The sequence below is a fragment of the Scomber japonicus genome, chromosome 16, assembly GCF_027409825.1.
Source record: "Scomber japonicus isolate fScoJap1 chromosome 16, fScoJap1.pri, whole genome shotgun sequence".
NCBI classification, from domain to species: Eukaryota; Metazoa; Chordata; class Actinopteri; order Scombriformes; family Scombridae; genus Scomber; species Scomber japonicus.
Window position 1 is genome coordinate 26,360,389 of NC_070593.1, and position 19,501 is coordinate 26,379,889.

At 37.8% G+C, this 19,501-nt stretch overlaps 23 non-coding genes across 23 annotated transcripts; all 23 read left to right on the forward strand.

Annotated features, from left to right (window-relative positions):
- The first annotated feature begins 635 nt into the window (after positions 1-635).
- On the forward strand, positions 636-776 carry LOC128375976 (U4 spliceosomal RNA). Its single transcript, XR_008323135.1, has one exon. It is a non-coding gene; the product is annotated as a U4 spliceosomal RNA (small nuclear RNA).
- A 704-nt stretch (positions 777-1,480) lies between these two features.
- LOC128375977 (U4 spliceosomal RNA) lies at positions 1,481-1,621 on the forward strand. The gene has a single exon (XR_008323136.1). It is a non-coding gene; the product is annotated as a U4 spliceosomal RNA (small nuclear RNA).
- Positions 1,622-2,325: 704 nt separating this feature from the next.
- On the forward strand, positions 2,326-2,466 carry LOC128375978 (U4 spliceosomal RNA). The gene has a single exon (XR_008323137.1). It is a non-coding gene; the product is annotated as a U4 spliceosomal RNA (small nuclear RNA).
- A 704-nt stretch (positions 2,467-3,170) lies between these two features.
- On the forward strand, positions 3,171-3,311 carry LOC128375979 (U4 spliceosomal RNA). The gene has a single exon (XR_008323138.1). It is a non-coding gene; the product is annotated as a U4 spliceosomal RNA (small nuclear RNA).
- Positions 3,312-4,015: 704 nt separating this feature from the next.
- Positions 4,016-4,156, forward strand: LOC128376053 (U4 spliceosomal RNA). The gene has a single exon (XR_008323208.1). It is a non-coding gene; the product is annotated as a U4 spliceosomal RNA (small nuclear RNA).
- Positions 4,157-4,860: 704 nt separating this feature from the next.
- Positions 4,861-5,001, forward strand: LOC128375981 (U4 spliceosomal RNA). The gene has a single exon (XR_008323140.1). It is a non-coding gene; the product is annotated as a U4 spliceosomal RNA (small nuclear RNA).
- Positions 5,002-5,705: 704 nt separating this feature from the next.
- On the forward strand, positions 5,706-5,846 carry LOC128375982 (U4 spliceosomal RNA). Its single transcript, XR_008323141.1, has one exon. It is a non-coding gene; the product is annotated as a U4 spliceosomal RNA (small nuclear RNA).
- Positions 5,847-6,551: 705 nt separating this feature from the next.
- Positions 6,552-6,692, forward strand: LOC128375983 (U4 spliceosomal RNA). The gene has a single exon (XR_008323142.1). It is a non-coding gene; the product is annotated as a U4 spliceosomal RNA (small nuclear RNA).
- Positions 6,693-7,396: 704 nt separating this feature from the next.
- LOC128376046 (U4 spliceosomal RNA) lies at positions 7,397-7,537 on the forward strand. Its single transcript, XR_008323201.1, has one exon. It is a non-coding gene; the product is annotated as a U4 spliceosomal RNA (small nuclear RNA).
- A 704-nt stretch (positions 7,538-8,241) lies between these two features.
- LOC128376058 (U4 spliceosomal RNA) lies at positions 8,242-8,382 on the forward strand. The gene has a single exon (XR_008323211.1). It is a non-coding gene; the product is annotated as a U4 spliceosomal RNA (small nuclear RNA).
- A 704-nt stretch (positions 8,383-9,086) lies between these two features.
- LOC128376047 (U4 spliceosomal RNA) lies at positions 9,087-9,227 on the forward strand. Its single transcript, XR_008323202.1, has one exon. It is a non-coding gene; the product is annotated as a U4 spliceosomal RNA (small nuclear RNA).
- Positions 9,228-9,931: 704 nt separating this feature from the next.
- Positions 9,932-10,072, forward strand: LOC128375984 (U4 spliceosomal RNA). The gene has a single exon (XR_008323143.1). It is a non-coding gene; the product is annotated as a U4 spliceosomal RNA (small nuclear RNA).
- Positions 10,073-10,776: 704 nt separating this feature from the next.
- LOC128376048 (U4 spliceosomal RNA) lies at positions 10,777-10,917 on the forward strand. Its single transcript, XR_008323203.1, has one exon. It is a non-coding gene; the product is annotated as a U4 spliceosomal RNA (small nuclear RNA).
- Positions 10,918-11,621: 704 nt separating this feature from the next.
- Positions 11,622-11,762, forward strand: LOC128375985 (U4 spliceosomal RNA). Its single transcript, XR_008323144.1, has one exon. It is a non-coding gene; the product is annotated as a U4 spliceosomal RNA (small nuclear RNA).
- Positions 11,763-12,466: 704 nt separating this feature from the next.
- Positions 12,467-12,607, forward strand: LOC128375986 (U4 spliceosomal RNA). The gene has a single exon (XR_008323145.1). It is a non-coding gene; the product is annotated as a U4 spliceosomal RNA (small nuclear RNA).
- A 704-nt stretch (positions 12,608-13,311) lies between these two features.
- Positions 13,312-13,452, forward strand: LOC128376062 (U4 spliceosomal RNA). The gene has a single exon (XR_008323215.1). It is a non-coding gene; the product is annotated as a U4 spliceosomal RNA (small nuclear RNA).
- Positions 13,453-14,156: 704 nt separating this feature from the next.
- Positions 14,157-14,297, forward strand: LOC128375987 (U4 spliceosomal RNA). Its single transcript, XR_008323146.1, has one exon. It is a non-coding gene; the product is annotated as a U4 spliceosomal RNA (small nuclear RNA).
- A 704-nt stretch (positions 14,298-15,001) lies between these two features.
- Positions 15,002-15,142, forward strand: LOC128376054 (U4 spliceosomal RNA). Its single transcript, XR_008323209.1, has one exon. It is a non-coding gene; the product is annotated as a U4 spliceosomal RNA (small nuclear RNA).
- A 704-nt stretch (positions 15,143-15,846) lies between these two features.
- LOC128376008 (U4 spliceosomal RNA) lies at positions 15,847-15,987 on the forward strand. Its single transcript, XR_008323165.1, has one exon. It is a non-coding gene; the product is annotated as a U4 spliceosomal RNA (small nuclear RNA).
- A 704-nt stretch (positions 15,988-16,691) lies between these two features.
- Positions 16,692-16,832, forward strand: LOC128375988 (U4 spliceosomal RNA). Its single transcript, XR_008323147.1, has one exon. It is a non-coding gene; the product is annotated as a U4 spliceosomal RNA (small nuclear RNA).
- Positions 16,833-17,536: 704 nt separating this feature from the next.
- LOC128375989 (U4 spliceosomal RNA) lies at positions 17,537-17,677 on the forward strand. The gene has a single exon (XR_008323148.1). It is a non-coding gene; the product is annotated as a U4 spliceosomal RNA (small nuclear RNA).
- A 704-nt stretch (positions 17,678-18,381) lies between these two features.
- On the forward strand, positions 18,382-18,522 carry LOC128376068 (U4 spliceosomal RNA). The gene has a single exon (XR_008323221.1). It is a non-coding gene; the product is annotated as a U4 spliceosomal RNA (small nuclear RNA).
- A 704-nt stretch (positions 18,523-19,226) lies between these two features.
- Positions 19,227-19,367, forward strand: LOC128375990 (U4 spliceosomal RNA). Its single transcript, XR_008323149.1, has one exon. It is a non-coding gene; the product is annotated as a U4 spliceosomal RNA (small nuclear RNA).
- The last annotated feature ends 134 nt before the right edge of the window (positions 19,368-19,501 follow it).

Genomic DNA, 19,501 nt, shown 5'->3' on the forward strand with positions numbered 1-19,501 from the left:
TAAAAATTGCCTTTAAATGTTTTTCTGAAATAAGTACACTCCAAGTATAGCCAAACATGGTTATCTTGAGAGTAAGATCGGTAGGTTGTCTAATGTTTCTTAAATTTCCCTAGCATCCCATCTTTACAGTCGTGGAAAAAGCGGTCTTTGTAATCAATAAGCCAATGAGATGCGACATTCACTCGCTAATTTCTGAGAATTGCATCACGTTGGGCCACAGTCTTGGAAAACTAGATCGAACCAACCCAACCATGGTACTCCTGGGCATATTATCTCAAAATGAAGATTGTAGTACTCGCAAAAGTTTCTGAAATTTGCCAGTGACAATGATTTGTGAAACCGGGAAAAGGCAACATCTGCGATCTCTATATTTCTTTTGTGAAACGAGCATTTGACTTAAAAATACAAAACATGTCAATTGGGATAACAGTATCTCAGGTATAAGGTTATCCAAAGTTTCTCAAATTTCTCCATTAGACTGGGATTGCACTTACATGGAAAAGGCGGGGTTTGTGATCTACTAGCCAATCAGGTGCATTCATCTAACACTGTACGGTCAGTACACTGTGAGAACTGCACCACGTATGTGGTGAGCATTAAACCACGTCCCTTTTAGACTCGTCACTAAACTAGATATCCTTTCGCAGAGGCAATTTCATAGTCTATGAAGTTCTACTGAGACGTGATTATTGCTGGTTGAAAACTTAACCCAATACCCCGCCTGGATGACTTGAAATATAGTCAGCTGTGGCAATTTTTGTCAGTCTCTCAAGAGACTATACATTCTGTTTAAATATTAATGTTTATTTTGGTTCTTGTGCTTTCATGAATCCATCCAGTATTTTTAAAAATTGCCTTTAAATGTTTTTCTGAAATAAGTACACTCCAAGTATAGCCAAACATGGTTATCTTGAGAGTAAGATCGGTAGGTTGTCTAATGTTTCTTAAATTTCCCTAGCATCCCATCTTTACAGTCGTGGAAAAAGCGGTCTTTGTAATCAATAAGCCAATGAGATGCGACATTCACTCGTTAATTTCTGAGAATTGCATCACGTTGGACCACAGTCTTGGAAAACTAGATCGAACCAACCCAACCATGGTACTCCTGGGCATATTATCTCAAAATGAAGATTGTAGTACTCGCAAAAGTTTCTGAAATTTGCCAGTGACAATGATTTGTGAAACCGGGAAAAGGCAACATCTGCGATCTCTATATTTCTTTTGTGAAACGAGCATTTGACTTAAAAATACAAAACATGTCAATTGGGATAACATTATCTCAGGTATAAGGTTATCCAAAGTTTCTCAAATTTCTCCATTAGACTGGGATTGCACTTACATGGAAAAGGCGGGGTTTGTGATCTACTAGCCAATCAGGTGCATTCATCTAACACTGTACGGTCAGTACACTGTGAGAACTGCACCACGTATGTGGTGAGCATTAAACCACGTCCCTTTTAGACTCGTCACTAAACTAGATATCCTTTCGCAGAGGCAATTTCATAGTCTATGAAGTTCTACTGAGACGTGATTATTGCTGGTTGAAAACTTAACCCAATACCCCGCCTGGATGACTTGAAATATAGTCAGCTGTGGCAATTTTTGTCAGTCTCTCAAGAGACTATAAATTCTGTTTAAATATTAATGTTTATTTTGGTTCTTGTGCTTTCATGAATCCATCCAGTATTTTTAAAAATTGCCTTTAAATGTTTTTCTGAAATAAGTACACTCCAAGTATAGCCAAACATGGTTATCTTGAGAGTAAGATCGGTAGGTTGTCTAATGTTTCTTAAATTTCCCTAGCATCCCATCTTTACAGTCGTGGAAAAAGCGGTCTTTGTAATCAATAAGCCAATGAGATGCGACATTCACTCGTTAATTTCTGAGAATTGCATCACGTTGGACCACAGTCTTGGAAAACTAGATCGAACCAACCCAACCATGGTACTCCTGGGCATATTATCTCAAAATGAAGATTGTAGTACTCGCAAAAGTTTCTGAAATTTGCCAGTGACAATGATTTGTGAAACCGGGAAAAGGCAACATCTGCGATCTCTATATTTCTTTTGTGAAACGAGCATTTGACTTAAAAATACAAAACATGTCAATTGGGATAACATTATCTCAGGTATAAGGTTATCCAAAGTTTCTCAAATTTCTCCATTAGACTGGGATTGCACTTACATGGAAAAGGCGGGGTTTGTGATCTACTAGCCAATCAGGTGCATTCATCTAACACTGTACGGTCAGTACACTGTGAGAACTGCACCACGTATGTGGTGAGCATTAAACCACGTCCCTTTTTAACTCGTCACTAAACTAGATATCCTTTCGCAGAGGCAATTTCATAGTCTATGAAGTTCTACTGAGACGTGATTATTGCTGGTTGAAAACTTAACCCAATACCCCGCCTGGATGACTTGAAATATAGTCAGCTGTGGCAATTTTTGTCAGTCTCTCAAGAGACTATACATTCTGTTTAAATATTAATGTTTATTTTGGTTCTTGTGCTTTCATGAATCCATCCAGTATTTTTAAAAATTGCCTTTAAATGTTTTTCTGAAATAAGTACACTCCAAGTATAGCCAAACATGGTTATCTTGAGAGTAAGATCGGTAGGTTGTCTAATGTTTCTTAAATTTCCCTAGCATCCCATCTTTACAGTCGTGGAAAAAGCGGTCTTTGTAATCAATAAGCCAATGAGATGCGACATTCACTCGTTAATTTCTGAGAATTGCATCACGTTGGACCACAGTCTTGGAAAACTAGATCGAACCAACCCAACCATGGTACTCCTGGGCATATTATCTCAAAATGAAGATTGTAGTACTCGCAAAAGTTTCTGAAATTTGCCAGTGACAATGATTTGTGAAACCGGGAAAAGGCAACATCTGCAATCTCTATATTTCTTTTGTGAAACGAGCATTTGACTTAAAAATACAAAACATGTCAATTGGGATAACATTATCTCAGGTATAAGGTTATCCAAAGTTTCTCAAATTTCTCCATTAGACTGGGATTGCACTTACATGGAAAAGGCGGGGTTTGTGATCTACTAGCCAATCAGGTGCATTCATCTAACACTGTACGGTCAGTACACTGTGAGAACTGCACCACGTATGTGGTGAGCATTAAACCACGTCCCTTTTAGACTCGTCACTAAACTAGATATCCTTTCGCAGAGGCAATTTCATAGTCTATGAAGTTCTACTGAGACGTGATTATTGCTGGTTGAAAACTTAACCCAATACCCCGCCTGGATGACTTGAAATATAGTCAGCTGTGGCAATTTTTGTCAGTCTCTCAAGAGACTATACATTCTGTTTAAATATTAATGTTTATTTTGGTTCTTGTGCTTTCATGAATCCATCCAGTATTTTTAAAAATTGCCTTTAAATGTTTTTCTGAAATAAGTACACTCCAAGTATAGCCAAACATGGTTATCTTGAGAGTAAGATCGGTAGGTTGTCTAATGTTTCTTAAATTTCCCTAGCATCCCATCTTTACAGTCGTGGAAAAAGCGGTCTTTGTAATCAATAAGCCAATGAGATGCGACATTCACTCGCTAATTTCTGAGAATTGCATCACGTTGGGCCACAGTCTTGGAAAACTAGATCGAACCAACCCAACCATGGTACTCCTGGGCATATTATCTCAAAATGAAGATTGTAGTACTCGCAAAAGTTTCTGAAATTTGCCAGTGACAATGATTTGTGAAACCGGGAAAAGGCAACATCTGCGATCTCTATATTTCTTTTGTGAAACGAGCATTTGACTTAAAAATACAAAACATGTCAATTGGGATAACATTATCTCAGGTATAAGGTTATCCAAAGTTTCTCAAATTTCTCCATTAGACTGGGATTGCACTTACATGGAAAAGGCGGGGTTTGTGATCTACTAGCCAATCAGGTGCATTCATCTAACACTGTACGGTCAGTACACTGTGAGAACTGCACCACGTATGTGGTGAGCATTAAACCACGTCCCTTTTAGACTCGTCACTAAACTAGATGTCCTTTCGCAGAGGCAATTTCATAGTCTATGAAGTTCTACTGAGACGTGATTATTGCTGGTTGAAAACTTAACCCAATACCCCGCCTGGATGACTTGAAATATAGTCAGCTGTGGCAATTTTTGTCAGTCTCTCAAGAGACTATACATTCTGTTTAAATATTAATGTTTATTTTGGTTCTTGTGCTTTCATGAATCCATCCAGTATTTTTAAAAATTGCCTTTAAATGTTTTTCTGAAATAAGTACACTCCAAGTATAGCCAAACATGGTTATCTTGAGAGTAAGATCGGTAGGTTGTCTAATGTTTCTTAAATTTCCCTAGCATCCCATCTTTACAGTCGTGGAAAAAGCGGTCTTTGTAATCAATAAGCCAATGAGATGCGACATTCACTCGTTAATTTCTGAGAATTGCATCACGTTGGACCACAGTCTTGGAAAACTAGATCGAACCAACCCAACCATGGTACTCCTGGGCATATTATCTCAAAATGAAGATTGTAGTACTCGCAAAAGTTTCTGAAATTTGCCAGTGACAATGATTTGTGAAACCGGGAAAAGGCAACATCTGCGATCTCTATATTTCTTTTGTGAAACGAGCATTTGACTTAAAAATACAAAACATGTCAATTGGGATAACATTATCTCAGGTATAAGGTTATCCAAAGTTTCTCAAATTTCTCCATTAGACTGGGATTGCACTTACATGGAAAAGGCGGGGTTTGTGATCTACTAGCCAATCAGGTGCATTCATCTAACACTGTACGGTCAGTACACTGTGAGAACTGCACCACGTATGTGGTGAGCATTAAACCACGTCCCTTTTAGACTCGTCACTAAACTAGATATCCTTTCGCAGAGGCAATTTCATAGTCTATGAAGTTCTACTGAGACGTGATTATTGCTGGTTGAAAACTTAACCCAATACCCCGCCTGGATGACTTGAAATATAGTCAGCTGTGGCAATTTTTGTCAGTCTCTCAAGAGACTATACATTCTGTTTAAATATTAATGTTTATTTTGGTTCTTGTGCTTTCATGAATCCATCCAGTATTTTTAAAAATTGCCTTTAAATGTTTTTCTGAAATAAGTACACTCCAAGTATAGCCAAACATGGTTATCTTGAGAGTAAGATCGGTAGGTTGTCTAATGTTTCTTAAATTTCCCTAGCATCCCATCTTTACAGTCGTGGAAAAAGCGGTCTTTGTAATCAATAAGCCAATGAGATGCGACATTCACTCGTTAATTTCTGAGAATTGCATCACGTTGGACCACAGTCTTGGAAAACTAGATCGAACCAACCCAACCATGGTACTCCTGGGCATATTATCTCAAAATGAAGATTGTAGTACTCGCAAAAGTTTCTGAAATTTGCCAGTGACAATGATTTGTGAAACCGGGAAAAGGCAACATCTGCGATCTCTATATTTCTTTTGTGAAACGAGCATTTGACTTAAAAATACAAAACATGTCAATTGGGATAACATTATCTCAGGTATAAGGTTATCCAAAGTTTCTCAAATTTCTCCATTAGACTGGGATTGCACTTACATGGAAAAGGCGGGGTTTGTGATCTACTAGCCAATCAGGTGCATTCATCTAACACTGTACGTTCAGTACACTGTGAGAACTGCACCACGTATGTAGTGAGCATTAAACCACGTCCCTTTTAGACTCGTCACTAAACTAGATATCCTTTCGCAGAGGCAATTTCATAGTCTATGAAGTTCTACTGAGACGTGATTATTGCTGGTTGAAAACTTAACCCAATACCCCGCCTGGATGACTTGAAATATAGTCAGCTGTGGCAATTTTTGTCAGTCTCTCAAGAGACTATACATTCTGTTTAAATATTAATGTTTATTTTGGTTCTTGTGCTTTCATGAATCCATCCAGTATTTTTAAAAATTGCCTTTAAATGTTTTTCTGAAATAAGTACACTCCAAGTATAGCCAAACATGGTTATCTTGAGAGTAAGATCGGTAGGTTGTCTAAATGTTTCTTAAATTTCCCTAGCATCCCATCTTTACAGTCGTGGAAAAAGCGGTCTTTGTAATCAATAAGCCAATGAGATGCGACATTCACTCGTTAATTTCTGAGAATTGCATCACGTTGGACCACAGTCTTGGAAAACTAGATCGAACCAACCCAACCATGGTACTCCTCGGCATATTATCTCAAAATGAAGATTGTAGTACTCGCAAAAGTTTCTGAAATTTGCCAGTGACAATGATTTGTGAAACCGGGAAAAGGCAACATCTGCGATCTCTATATTTCTTTTGTGAAACGAGCATTTGACTTAAAAATACAAAACATGTCAATTGGGATAACATTATCTCAGGTATAAGGTTATCCAAAGTTTCTCAAATTTCTCCATTAGACTGGGATTGCACTTACATGGAAAAGGCGGGGTTTGTGATCTACTAGCCAATCAGGTGCATTCATCTAACACTGTACGGTCAGTACACTGTGAGAACTGCACCACGTATGTGGTGAGCATTAAACCACGTCCCTTTTAGACTCGTCACTAAACTAGATATCCTTTCGCAGAGGCAATTTCATAGTCTATGAAGTTCTACTGAGACGTGATTATTGCTGGTTGAAAACTTAACCCAATACCCCGCCTGGATGACTTGAAATATAGTCAGCTGTGGCAATTTTTGTCAGTCTCTCAAGAGACTATAAATTCTGTTTAAATATTAATGTTTATTTTGGTTCTTGTGCTTTCATGAATCCATCCAGTATTTTTAAAAATTGCCTTTAAATGTTTTTCTGAAATAAGTACACTCCAAGTATAGCCAAACATGGTTATCTTGAGAGTAAGATCGGTAGGTTGTCTAATGTTTCTTAAATTTCCCTAGCATCCCATCTTTACAGTCGTGGAAAAAGCGGTCTTTGTAATCAATAAGCCAATGAGATGCGACATTCACTCGCTAATTTCTGAGAATTGCATCACGTTGGGCCACAGTCTTGGAAAACTAGATCGAACCAACCCAACCATGGTACTCCTGGGCATATTATCTCAAAATGAAGATTGTAGTACTCGCAAAAGTTTCTGAAATTTGCCAGTGACAATGATTTGTGAAACCGGGAAAAGGCAACATCTGCGATCTCTATATTTCTTTTGTGAAACGAGCATTTGACTTAAAAATACAAAACATGTCAATTGGGATAACATTATCTCAGGTATAAGGTTATCCAAAGTTTCTCAAATTTCTCCATTAGACTGGGATTGCACTTACATGGAAAAGGCGGGGTTTGTGATCTACTAGCCAATCAGGTGCATTCATCTAACACTGTACGTTCAGTACACTGTGAGAACTGCACCACGTATGTAGTGAGCATTAAACCACGTCCCTTTTTAACTCGTCACTAAACTAGATATCCTTTCGCAGAGGCAATTTCATAGTCTATGAAGTTCTACTGAGACGTGATTGTTGCTGGTTGAAAACTTAACCCAATACCCCGCCTGGATGACTTGAAATATAGTCAGCTGTGGCAATTTTTGTCAGTCTCTCAAGAGACTATACATTCTGTTTAAATATTAATGTTTATTTTGGTTCTTGTGCTTTCATGAATCCATCCAGTATTTTTAAAAATTGCCTTTAAATGTTTTTCTGAAATAAGTACACTCCAAGTATAGCCAAACATGGTTATCTTGAGAGTAAGATCGGTAGGTTGTCTAATGTTTCTGTAATTTCCCTAGCATCCCATCTTTACAGTCGTGGAAAAAGCGGTCTTTGTAATCAATAAGCCAATGAGATGCGACATTCACTCGCTAATTTCTGAGAATTGCATCACGTTGGGCCACAGTCTTGGAAAACTAGATCGAACCAACCCAACCATGGTACTCCTGGGCATATTATCTCAAAATGAAGATTGTAGTACTCGCAAAAGTTTCTGAAATTTGCCAGTGACAATGATTTGTGAAACCGGGAAAAGGCAACATCTGCGATCTCTATATTTCTTTTGTGAAACGAGCATTTGACTTAAAAATACAAAACATGTCAATTGGGATAACATTATCTCAGGTATAAGGTTATCCAAAGTTTCTCAAATTTCTCCATTAGACTGGGATTGCACTTACATGGAAAAGGCGGGGTTTGTGATCTACTAGCCAATCAGGTGCATTCATCTAACACTGTACGGTCAGTACACTGTGAGAACTGCACCACGTATGTGGTGAGCATTAAACCACGTCCCTTTTAGACTCGTCACTAAACTAGATATCCTTTCGCAGAGGCAATTTCATAGTCTATGAAGTTCTACTGAGATGTGATTATTGCTGGTTGAAAACTTAACCCAATACCCCGCCTGGATGACTTGAAGTATAGTCAGCTGTGGCAATTTTTGTCAGTCTCTCAAGAGACTATAAATTCTGTTTAAATATTAATGTTTATTTTGGTTCTTGTGCTTTCATGAATCCATCCAGTATTTTTAAAAATTGCCTTTAAATGTTTTTCTGAAATAAGTACACTCCAAGTATAGCCAAACATGGTTATCTTGAGAGTAAGATCGGTAGGTTGTCTAATGTTTCTTAAATTTCCCTAGCATCCCATCTTTACAGTCGTGGAAAAAGCGGTCTTTGTAATCAATAAGCCAATGAGATGCGACATTCACTCGTTAATTTCTGAGAATTGCATCACGTTGGACCACAGTCTTGGAAAACTAGATCGAACCAACCCAACCATGGTACTCCTGGGCATATTATCTCAAAATGAAGATTGTAGTACTCGCAAAAGTTTCTGAAATTTGCCAGTGACAATGATTTGTGAAACCGGGAAAAGGCAACATCTGCGATCTCTATATTTCTTTTGTGAAACGAGCATTTGACTTAAAAATACAAAACATGTCAATTGGGATAACATTATCTCAGGTATAAGGTTATCCAAAGTTTCTCAAATTTCTCCATTAGACTGGGATTGCACTTACATGGAAAAGGCGGGGTTTGTGATCTACTAGCCAATCAGGTGCATTCATCTAACACTGTACGTTCAGTACACTGTGAGAACTGCACCACGTATGTAGTGAGCATTAAACCACGTCCCTTTTTAAGTCGTCACTAAACTAGATATCCTTTCGCAGAGGCAATTTCATAGTCTATGAAGTTCTACTGAGACGTGATTGTTGCTGGTTGAAAACTTAACCCAATACCCCGCCTGGATGACTTGAAATATAGTCAGCTGTGGCAATTTTTGTCAGTCTCTCAAGAGACTATACATTCTGTTTAAATATTAATGTTTATTTTGGTTCTTGTGCTTTCATGAATCCATCCAGTATTTTTAAAAATTGCCTTTAAATGTTTTTCTGAAATAAGTACACTCCAAGTATAGCCAAACATGGTTATCTTGAGAGTAAGATCGGTAGGTTGTCTAATGTTTCTTAAATTTCCCTAGCATCCCATCTTTACAGTCGTGGAAAAAGCGGTCTTTGTAATCAATAAGCCAATGAGATGCGACATTCACTCGCTAATTTCTGAGAATTGCATCACGTTGGGCCACAGTCTTGGAAAACTAGATCGAACCAACCCAACCATGGTACTCCTGGGCATATTATCTCAAAATGAAGATTGTAGTACTCGCAAAAGTTTCTGAAATTTGCCAGTGACAATGATTTGTGAAACCGGGAAAAGGCAACATCTGCGATCTCTATATTTCTTTTGTGAAACGAGCATTTGACTTAAAAATACAAAACATGTCAATTGGGATAACATTATCTCAGGTATAAGGTTATCCAAAGTTTCTCAAATTTCTCCATTAGACTGGGATTGCACTTACATGGAAAAGGCGGGGTTTGTGATCTACTAGCCAATCAGGTGCATTCATCTAACACTGTACGGTCAGTACACTGTGAGAACTGCACCACGTATGTGGTGAGCATTAAACCACGTCCCTTTTAGACTCGTCACTAAACTAGATATCCTTTCGCAGAGGCAATTTCATAGTCTATGAAGTTCTACTGAGACGTGATTATTGCTGGTTGAAAACTTAACCCAATACCCCGCCTGGATGACTTGAAATATAGTCAGCTGTGGCAATTTTTGTCAGTCTCTCAAGAGACTATAAATTCTGTTTAAATATTAATGTTTATTTTGGTTCTTGTGCTTTCATGAATCCATCCAGTATTTTTAAAAATTGCCTTTAAATGTTTTTCTGAAATAAGTACACTCCAAGTATAGCCAAACATGGTTATCTTGAGAGTAAGATCGGTAGGTTGTCTAATGTTTCTTAAATTTCCCTAGCATCCCATCTTTACAGTCGTGGAAAAAGCGGTCTTTGTAATCAATAAGCCAATGAGATGCGACATTCACTCGTTAATTTCTGAGAATTGCATCACGTTGGACCACAGTCTTGGAAAACTAGATCGAACCAACCCAACCATGGTACTCCTGGGCATATTATCTCAAAATGAAGATTGTAGTACTCGCAAAAGTTTCTGAAATTTGCCAGTGACAATGATTTGTGAAACCGGGAAAAGGCAACATCTGCGATCTCTATATTTCTTTTGTGAAACGAGCATTTGACTTAAAAATACAAAACATGTCAATTGGGATAACATTATCTCAGGTATAAGGTTATCCAAAGTTTCTCAAATTTCTCCATTAGACTGGGATTGCACTTACATGGAAAAGGCGGGGTTTGTGATCTACTAGCCAATCAGGTGCATTCATCTAACACTGTACGTTCAGTACACTGTGAGAACTGCACCACGTATGTAGTGAGCATTAAACCACGTCCCTTTTTAAATCGTCACTAAACTAGATATCCTTTCGCAGAGGCAATTTCATAGTCTATGAAGTTCTACTGAGACGTGATTGTTGCTGGTTGAAAACTTAACCCAATACCCCGCCTGGATGACTTGAAATATAGTCAGCTGTGGCAATTTTTGTCAGTCTCTCAAGAGACTATACATTCTGTTTAAATATTAATGTTTATTTTGGTTCTTGTGCTTTCATGAATCCATCCAGTATTTTTAAAAATTGCCTTTAAATGTTTTTCTGAAATAAGTACACTCCAAGTATAGCCAAACATGGTTATCTTGAGAGTAAGATCGGTAGGTTGTCTAATGTTTCTTAAATTTCCCTAGCATCCCATCTTTACAGTCGTGGAAAAAGCGGTCTTTGTAATCAATAAGCCAATGAGATGCGACATTCACTCGTTAATTTCTGAGAATTGCATCACGTTGGACCACAGTCTTGGAAAACTAGATCGAACCAACCCAACCATGGTACTCCTGGGCATATTATCTCAAAATGAAGATTGTAGTACTCGCAAAAGTTTCTGAAATTTGCCAGTGACAATGATTTGTGAAACCGGGAAAAGGCAACATCTGCAATCTCTATATTTCTTTTGTGAAACGAGCATTTGACTTAAAAATACAAAACATGTCAATTGGGATAACATTATCTCAGGTATAAGGTTATCCAAAGTTTCTCAAATTTCTCCATTAGACTGGGATTGCACTTACATGGAAAAGGCGGGGTTTGTGATCTACTAGCCAATCAGGTGCATTCATCTAACACTGTACGGTCAGTACACTGTGAGAACTGCACCACGTATGTGGTGAGCATTAAACCACGTCCCTTTTAGACTCGTCACTAAACTAGATATCCTTTCGCAGAGGCAATTTCATAGTCTATGAAGTTCTACTGAGACGTGATTATTGCTGGTTGAAAACTTAACCCAATACCCCGCCTGGATGACTTGAAATATAGTCAGCTGTGGCAATTTTTGTCAGTCTCTCAAGAGACTATACATTCTGTTTAAATATTAATGTTTATTTTGGTTCTTGTGCTTTCATGAATCCATCCAGTATTTTTAAAAATTGCCTTTAAATGTTTTTCTGAAATAAGTACACTCCAAGTATAGCCAAACATGGTTATCTTGAGAGTAAGATCGGTAGGTTGTCTAATGTTTCTTAAATTTCCCTAGCATCCCATCTTTACAGTCGTGGAAAAAGCGGTCTTTGTAATCAATAAGCCAATGAGATGCGACATTCACTCGTTAATTTCTGAGAATTGCATCACGTTGGACCACAGTCTTGGAAAACTAGATCGAACCAACCCAACCATGGTACTCCTGGGCATATTATCTCAAAATGAAGATTGTAGTACTCGCAAAAGTTTCTGAAATTTGCCAGTGACAATGATTTGTGAAACCGGGAAAAGGCAACATCTGCGATCTCTATATTTCTTTTGTGAAACGAGCATTTGACTTAAAAATACAAAACATGTCAATTGGGATAACATTATCTCAGGTATAAGGTTATCCAAAGTTTCTCAAATTTCTCCATTAGACTGGGATTGCACTTACATGGAAAAGGCGGGGTTTGTGATCTACTAGCCAATCATGTGCATTCATCTAACACTGTACGGTCAGTACACTGTGAGAACTGCACCAAGTATGTGGTGAGCATTAAACCACGTCCCTTTTAGACTCGTCACTAAACTAGATATCCTTTCGCAGAGGCAATTTCATAGTCTATGAAGTTCTACTGAGACGTGATTATTGCTGGTTGAAAACTTAACCCAATACCCCGCCTGGATGACTTGAAATATAGTCAGCTGTGGCAATTTTTGTCAGTCTCTCAAGAGACTATACATTCTGTTTAAATATTAATGTTTATTTTGGTTCTTGTGCTTTCATGAAACCATCCAGTATTTTTAAAAATTGCCTTTAAATGTTTTTCTGAAATAAGTACACTCCAAGTATAGCCAAACATGGTTATCTTGAGAGTAAGATCGGTAGGTTGTCTAATGTTTCTTAAATTTCCCTAGCATCCCATCTTTACAGTCGTGGAAAAAGCGGTCTTTGTAATCAATAAGCCAATGAGATGCGACATTCACTCGTTAATTTCTGAGAATTGCATCACGTTGGACCACAGTCTTGGAAAACTAGATCGAACCAACCCAACCATGGTACCCCTGGGCATATTATCTCAAAATGAAGATTGTAGTACTCGCAAAAGTTTCTGAAATTTGCCAGTGACAATGATTTGTGAAACCGGGAAAAGGCAACATCTGCGATCTCTATATTTCTTTTGTGAAACGAGCATTTGACTTAAAAATACAAAACATGTCAATTGGGATAACATTATCTCAGGTATAAGGTTATCCAAAGTTTCTCAAATTTCTCCATTAGACTGGGATTGCACTTACATGGAAAAGGCGGGGTTTGTGATCTACTAGCCAATCAGGTGCATTCATCTAACACTGTACGTTCAGTACACTGTGAGAACTGCACCACGTATGTAGTGAGCATTAAACCACGTCCCTTTTTAACTCGTCACTAAACTAGATATCCTTTCGCAGAAGCAATTTCATAGTCTATGAAGTTCTACTGAGACGTGATTGTTGCTGGTTGAAAACTTAACCCAATACCCCGCCTGGATGACTTGAAATATAGTCAGCTGTGGCAATTTTTGTCAGTCTCTCAAGAGACTATACATTCTGTTTAAATATTAATGTTTATTTTGGTTCTTGTGCTTTCATGAATCCATCCAGTATTTTTAAAAATTGCCTTTAAATGTTTTTCTGAAATAAGTACACTCCAAGTATAGCCAAACATGGTTATCTTGAGAGTAAGATCGGTAGGTTGTCTAATGTTTCTTAAATTTCCCTAGCATCCCATCTTTACAGTCGTGGAAAAAGCGGTCTTTGTAATCAATAAGCCAATGAGATGCGACATTCACTCGCTAATTTCTGAGAATTGCATCACGTTGGGCCACAGTCTTGGAAAACTAGATCGAACCAACCCAACCATGGTACTCCTGGGCATATTATCTCAAAATGAAGATTGTAGTACTCGCAAAAGTTTCTGAAATTTGCCAGTGACAATGATTTGTGAAACCGGGAAAAGGCAACATCTGCGATCTCTATATTTCTTTTGTGAAACGAGCATTTGACTTAAAAATACAAAACATGTCAATTGGGATAACATTATCTCAGGTATAAGGTTATCCAAAGTTTCTCAAATTTCTCCATTAGACTGGGATTGCACTTACATGGAAAAGGCGGGGTTTGTGATCTACTAGCCAATCAGGTGCATTCATCTAACACTGTACGGTCAGTACACTGTGAGAACTGCACCACGTATGTGGTGAGCATTAAACCACGTCCCTTTTAGACTCGTCACTAAACTAGATATCCTTTCGCAGAGGCAATTTCATAGTCTATGAAGTTCTACTGAGACGTGATTATTGCTGGTTGAAAACTTAACCCAATACCCCGCCTGGATGACTTGAAATATAGTCAGCTGTGGCAATTTTTGTCAGTCTCTCAAGAGACTATAAATTCTGTTTAAATATTAATGTTTATTTTGGTTCTTGTGCTTTCATGAATCCATCCAGTATTTTTAAAAATTGCCTTTAAATGTTTTTCTGAAATAAGTACACTCCAAGTATAGCCAAACATGGTTATCTTGAGAGTAAGATCGGTAGGTTGTCTAATGTTTCTTAAATTTCCCTAGCATCCCATCTTTACAGTCGTGGAAAAAGCGGTCTTTGTGATCAATAAGCCAATGAGATGCGACATTCACTCGTTAATTTCTGAGAATTGCATCACGTTGGACCACAGTCTTGGAAAACTAGATCGAACCAACCCAACCATGGTACTCCTGGGCATATTATCTCAAAATGAAGATTGTAGTACTCGCAAAAGTTTCTGAAATTTGCCAGTGACAATGATTTGTGAAACCGGGAAAAGGCAACATCTGCGATCTCTATATTTCTTTTGTGAAACGAGCATTTGACTTAAAAATACAAAACATGTCAATTGGGATAACATTATCTCAGGTATAAGGTTATCCAAAGTTTCTCAAATTTCTCCATTAGACTGGGATTGCACTTACATGGAAAAGGCGGGGTTTGTGATCTACTAGCCAATCAGGTGCATTCATCTAACACTGTACGGTCAGTACACTGTGAGAACTGCACCACGTATGTAGTGAGCATTAAACCACGTCCCTTTTTAACTCGTCACTAAACTAGATATCCTTTCGCAGAGGCAATTTCATAGTCTATGAAGTTCTACTGAGACGTGATTGTTGCTGGTTGAAAACTTAACCCAATACCCCGCCTGGATGACTTGAAATATAGTCAGCTGTGGCAATTTTTGTCAGTCTCACAAGAGACTATACATTCTGTTTAAATATTAATGTTTAGTTTGGTTCTTGTGCTTTCATGAATCCATCCAGTATTTTTAAAAATTGCCTTTAAATGTTTTTCTGAAATAAGTACACTCCAAGTATAGCCAAACATGGTTATCTTGAGAGTAAGATCGGTAGGTTGTCTAATGTTTCTTAAATTTCCCTAGCATCCCATCTTTACAGTCGTGGAAAAAGCGGTCTTTGTAATCAATAAGCCAATGAGATGCGACATTCACTCGCTAATTTCTGAGAATTGCATCACGTTGGGCCACAGTCTTGGAAAACTAGATCGAACCAACCCAACCATGGTACTCCTGGGCATATTATCTCAAAATGAAGATTGTAGTACTCGCAAAAGTTTCTGAAATTTGCCAGTGACAATGATTTGTGAAACCGGGAAAAGGCAACATCTGCGATCTCTATATTTCTTTTGTGAAACGAGCATTTGACTTAAAAATACAAAACATGTCAATTGGGATAACATTATCTCAGGTATAAGGTTATCCAAAGTTTCTCAAATTTCTCCATTAGACTGGGATTGCACTTACATGGAAAAGGCAGGGTTTGTGATCTACTAGCCAATCAGGTGCATTCATCTAACACTGTACGTTCAGTACACTGTGAGAACTGCACCACGTATGTAGTGAGCATTAAACCACGTCCCTTTTTAACTCGTCACTAAACTAGATATCCTTTTGCAGAGGCAATTTCATAGTCTATGAAGTTCTACTGAGACGTGATTGTTGCTGGTTGAAAACTTAACCCAATACCCCGCCTGGATGACTTGAAATATAGTCAGCTGTGGCAATTTTTGTCAGTCTCTCAAGAGACTATACATTCTGTTTAAATATTAATGTTTAGTTTGGTTCTTGTGCTTTCATGAATCCATCCAGTATTTTTAAAAATTGCCTTTAAATGTTTTTCTGAAATAAGTACACTCCAAGTATAGCCAAACATGGTTATCTTGAGAGTAAGATCGGTAGGTTGTCTAATGTTTCTTAAATTTCCCTAGCATCCCATCTTTACAGTCGTGGAAAAAGCGGTCTTTGTAATCAATAAGCCAATGAGATGCGACATTCACTCGTTAATTTCTGAGAATTGCATCACGTTGGACCACAGTCTTGGAAAACTAGATCGAACCAACCCAACCATGGTACTCCTGGGCATATTATCTCAAAATGAAGATTGTAGTACTCGCAAAAGTTTCTGAAATTTGCCAGTGACAATGATTTGTGAAACCGGGAAAAGGCAACATCTGCGATCTCTATATTTCTTTTGTGAAACGAGCATTTGACTTAAAAATACAAAACATGTCAATTGGGATAACATTATCTCAGGTATAAGGTTATCCAAAGTTTCTCAAATTTCTCCATTAGACTGGGATTGCACTTACATGGAAAAGGCGGGGTTTGTGATCTACTAGCCAATCAGGTGCATTCATCTAACACTGTACGTTCAGTACACTGTGAGAACTGCACCACGTATGTGGTGAGCATTAAACCACGTCCCTTTTAGACTCGTCACTAAACTAGATATCCTTTCGCAGAGGCAATTTCATAGTCTATGAAGTTCTACTGAGACGTGATTATTGCTGGTTGAAAACTTAACCCAATACCCCGCCTGGATGACTTGAAATATAGTCAGCTGTGGCAATTTTTGTCAGTCTCTCAAGAGACTATACATTCTGTTTAAATATTAATGTTTATTTTGGTTCTTGTGCTTTCATGAATCCATCCAGTATTTTTAAAAATTGCCTTTAAATGTTTTTCTGAAATAAGTACACTCCAAGTATAGCCAAACATGGTTATCTTGAGAGTAAGATCGGTAGGTTGTCTAATGTTTCTTAAATTTCCCTAGCATCCCATCTTTACAGTCGTGGAAAAAGTGGTCTTTGTAATCAATAAGCCAATGAGATGCGACATTCACTCGTTAATTTCTGAGAATTGCATCACGTTGGACCACAGTCTTGGAAAACTAGATCGAACCAACCCAACCATGGTACTCCTGGGCATATTATCTCAAAATGAAGATTGTAGTACTCGCAAAAGTTTCTGAAATTTGCCAGTGACAATGATTTGTGAAACCGGGAAAAGGCAACATCTGCGATCTCTATATTTCTTTTGTGAAACGAGCATTTGACTTAAAAATACAAAACATGTCAATTGGGATAACATTATCTCAGGTATAAGGTTATCCAAAGTTTCTCAAATTTCTCCATTAGACTGGGATTGCACTTACATGGAAAAGGCGGGGTTTGTGATCTACTAGCCAATCAGGTGCATTCATCTAACACTGTACGTTCAGTACACTATGAGAACTGCACCACGTATGTGGTGAGCATTAAACCACGTCCCTTTTTAACTCGTCACTAATCTAGATATCCTTTCGCAGAGGCAATTTCATAGTCTATGAAGTTCTACTGAGACGTGATTATTGCTGGTTGAAAACTTAACCCAATACCCCGCCTGGATGACTTGAAATATAGTCAGCTGTGGCAATTTTTGTCAGTCTCTCAAGAGACTATAAATTCTGTTTAAATATTAATGTTTATTTTGGTTCTTGTGCTTTCATGAAGCCATCCAGTATTTTTAAAAATTGCCTTTAAATGTTTTTCTGAAATAAGTACACTCCAAGTATAGCCAAACATGGTTATCTTGAGAGTAAGATCGGTAGGTTGTCTAATGTTTCTTAAATTTCCCTAGCATCCCATCTTTACAGTCGTGGAAAAAGCGGTCTTTGTAATCAATAAGCCAATGAGATGCGACATTCACTCGTTAATTTCTGAGAATTGCATCACGTTGGACCACAGTCTTGGAAAACTAGATCGAACCAACCCAACCATGGTACTCCTGGGCATATTATCTCAAAATGAAGATTGTAGTACTCGCAAAAGTTTCTGAAATTTGCCAGTGACAATGATTTGTGAAACCGGGAAAAGGCAACATCTGCGATCTCTATATTTCTTTTGTGAAACGAGCATTTGACTTAAAAATACAAAACATGTCTATTGGGATAACATTATCTCAGGTATAAGGTTATCCAAAGTTTCTCAAATTTCTCCATTAGACTGGGATTGCACTTACATGGAAAAGGCGGGGTTTGTGATCTACTAGCCAATCAGGTGCATTCATCTAACACTGTACGTTCAGTACACTGTGAGAACTGCACCACGTATGTAGTGAGCATTAAACCACGTCCCTTTTTAAATCGTCACTAAACTAAATATTCTTTCGCAGAGGCAATTTCATAGTTTATGAAGTTCTACTGAGACGTGATTATTGCTGGTTGAAAACTTAACCCAATATCCCGCCTGGATGACTTGAAATATAGTCAGCTGTGGCATTTTTTGTCAGTCTCTCAAGAGACTATAAATTCTGTTTAAATATTAATGTTTATTTTGGTTCTTGTGCTTTCATGAATCCATCCAGTATTTTTAAAAATTGCCTTTAAATGTTTTTCTGAAATAAGTACACTCCAAGTATAGCCAAACATGGTTATCTTGAGAGTAAGATCGGTAGGTTGTCTAATGTTTCTTAAATTTCCCTAGCATCCCATCTTTACAGTCGTGGAAAAAGCGGTCTTTGTAATCAATAAGCCAATGAGATGCGACATTCACTCGTTAATTTCTGAGAATTGCATCACGTTGGACCACAGTCTTGGAAAACTAGATCGAACCAACCCAACCATGGTACTCCTGGGCATATTATCTCAAAATGAAGATTGTAGTACTCGCAAAAGTTTCTGAAATTTGCCAGTGACAATGATTTGTGAAACCGGGAAAAGGCAACATCTGCAATCTCTATATTTCTTTTGTGAAACGAGCATTTGACTTAAAAATACAAAACATGTCAATTGGGATAACATTATCTCAGGTATAAGGTTATCCAAAGTTTCTCAAATTTCTCCATTAGACTGGGATTGCACTTACATGGAAAAGGCGGGGTTTGTGATCTACTAGCCAATCAGGTGCATTCATCTAACACTGTACGGTCAGTACACTGTGAGAACTGCACCACGTATGTGGTGAGCATTAAACCACGTCCCTTTTAGACTCGTCACTAAACTAGATATCCTTTCGCAGAGGCAATTTCATAGTCTATGAAGTTCTACTGAGACGTGATTATTGCTGGTTGAAAACTTAACCCAATACCCCGCCTGGATGACTTGAAATATAGTCAGCTGTGGCAATTTTTGTCAGTCTCTCAAGAGACTATAAATTCTGTTTAAATATTAATGTTTATTTTGGTTCTTGTGCTTTCATGAAGCCATCCAGTATTTTTAAAAATTGCCTTTAAATGTTTTTCTGAAATAAGTACACTCCAAGTATAGCCAAACATGGTTATC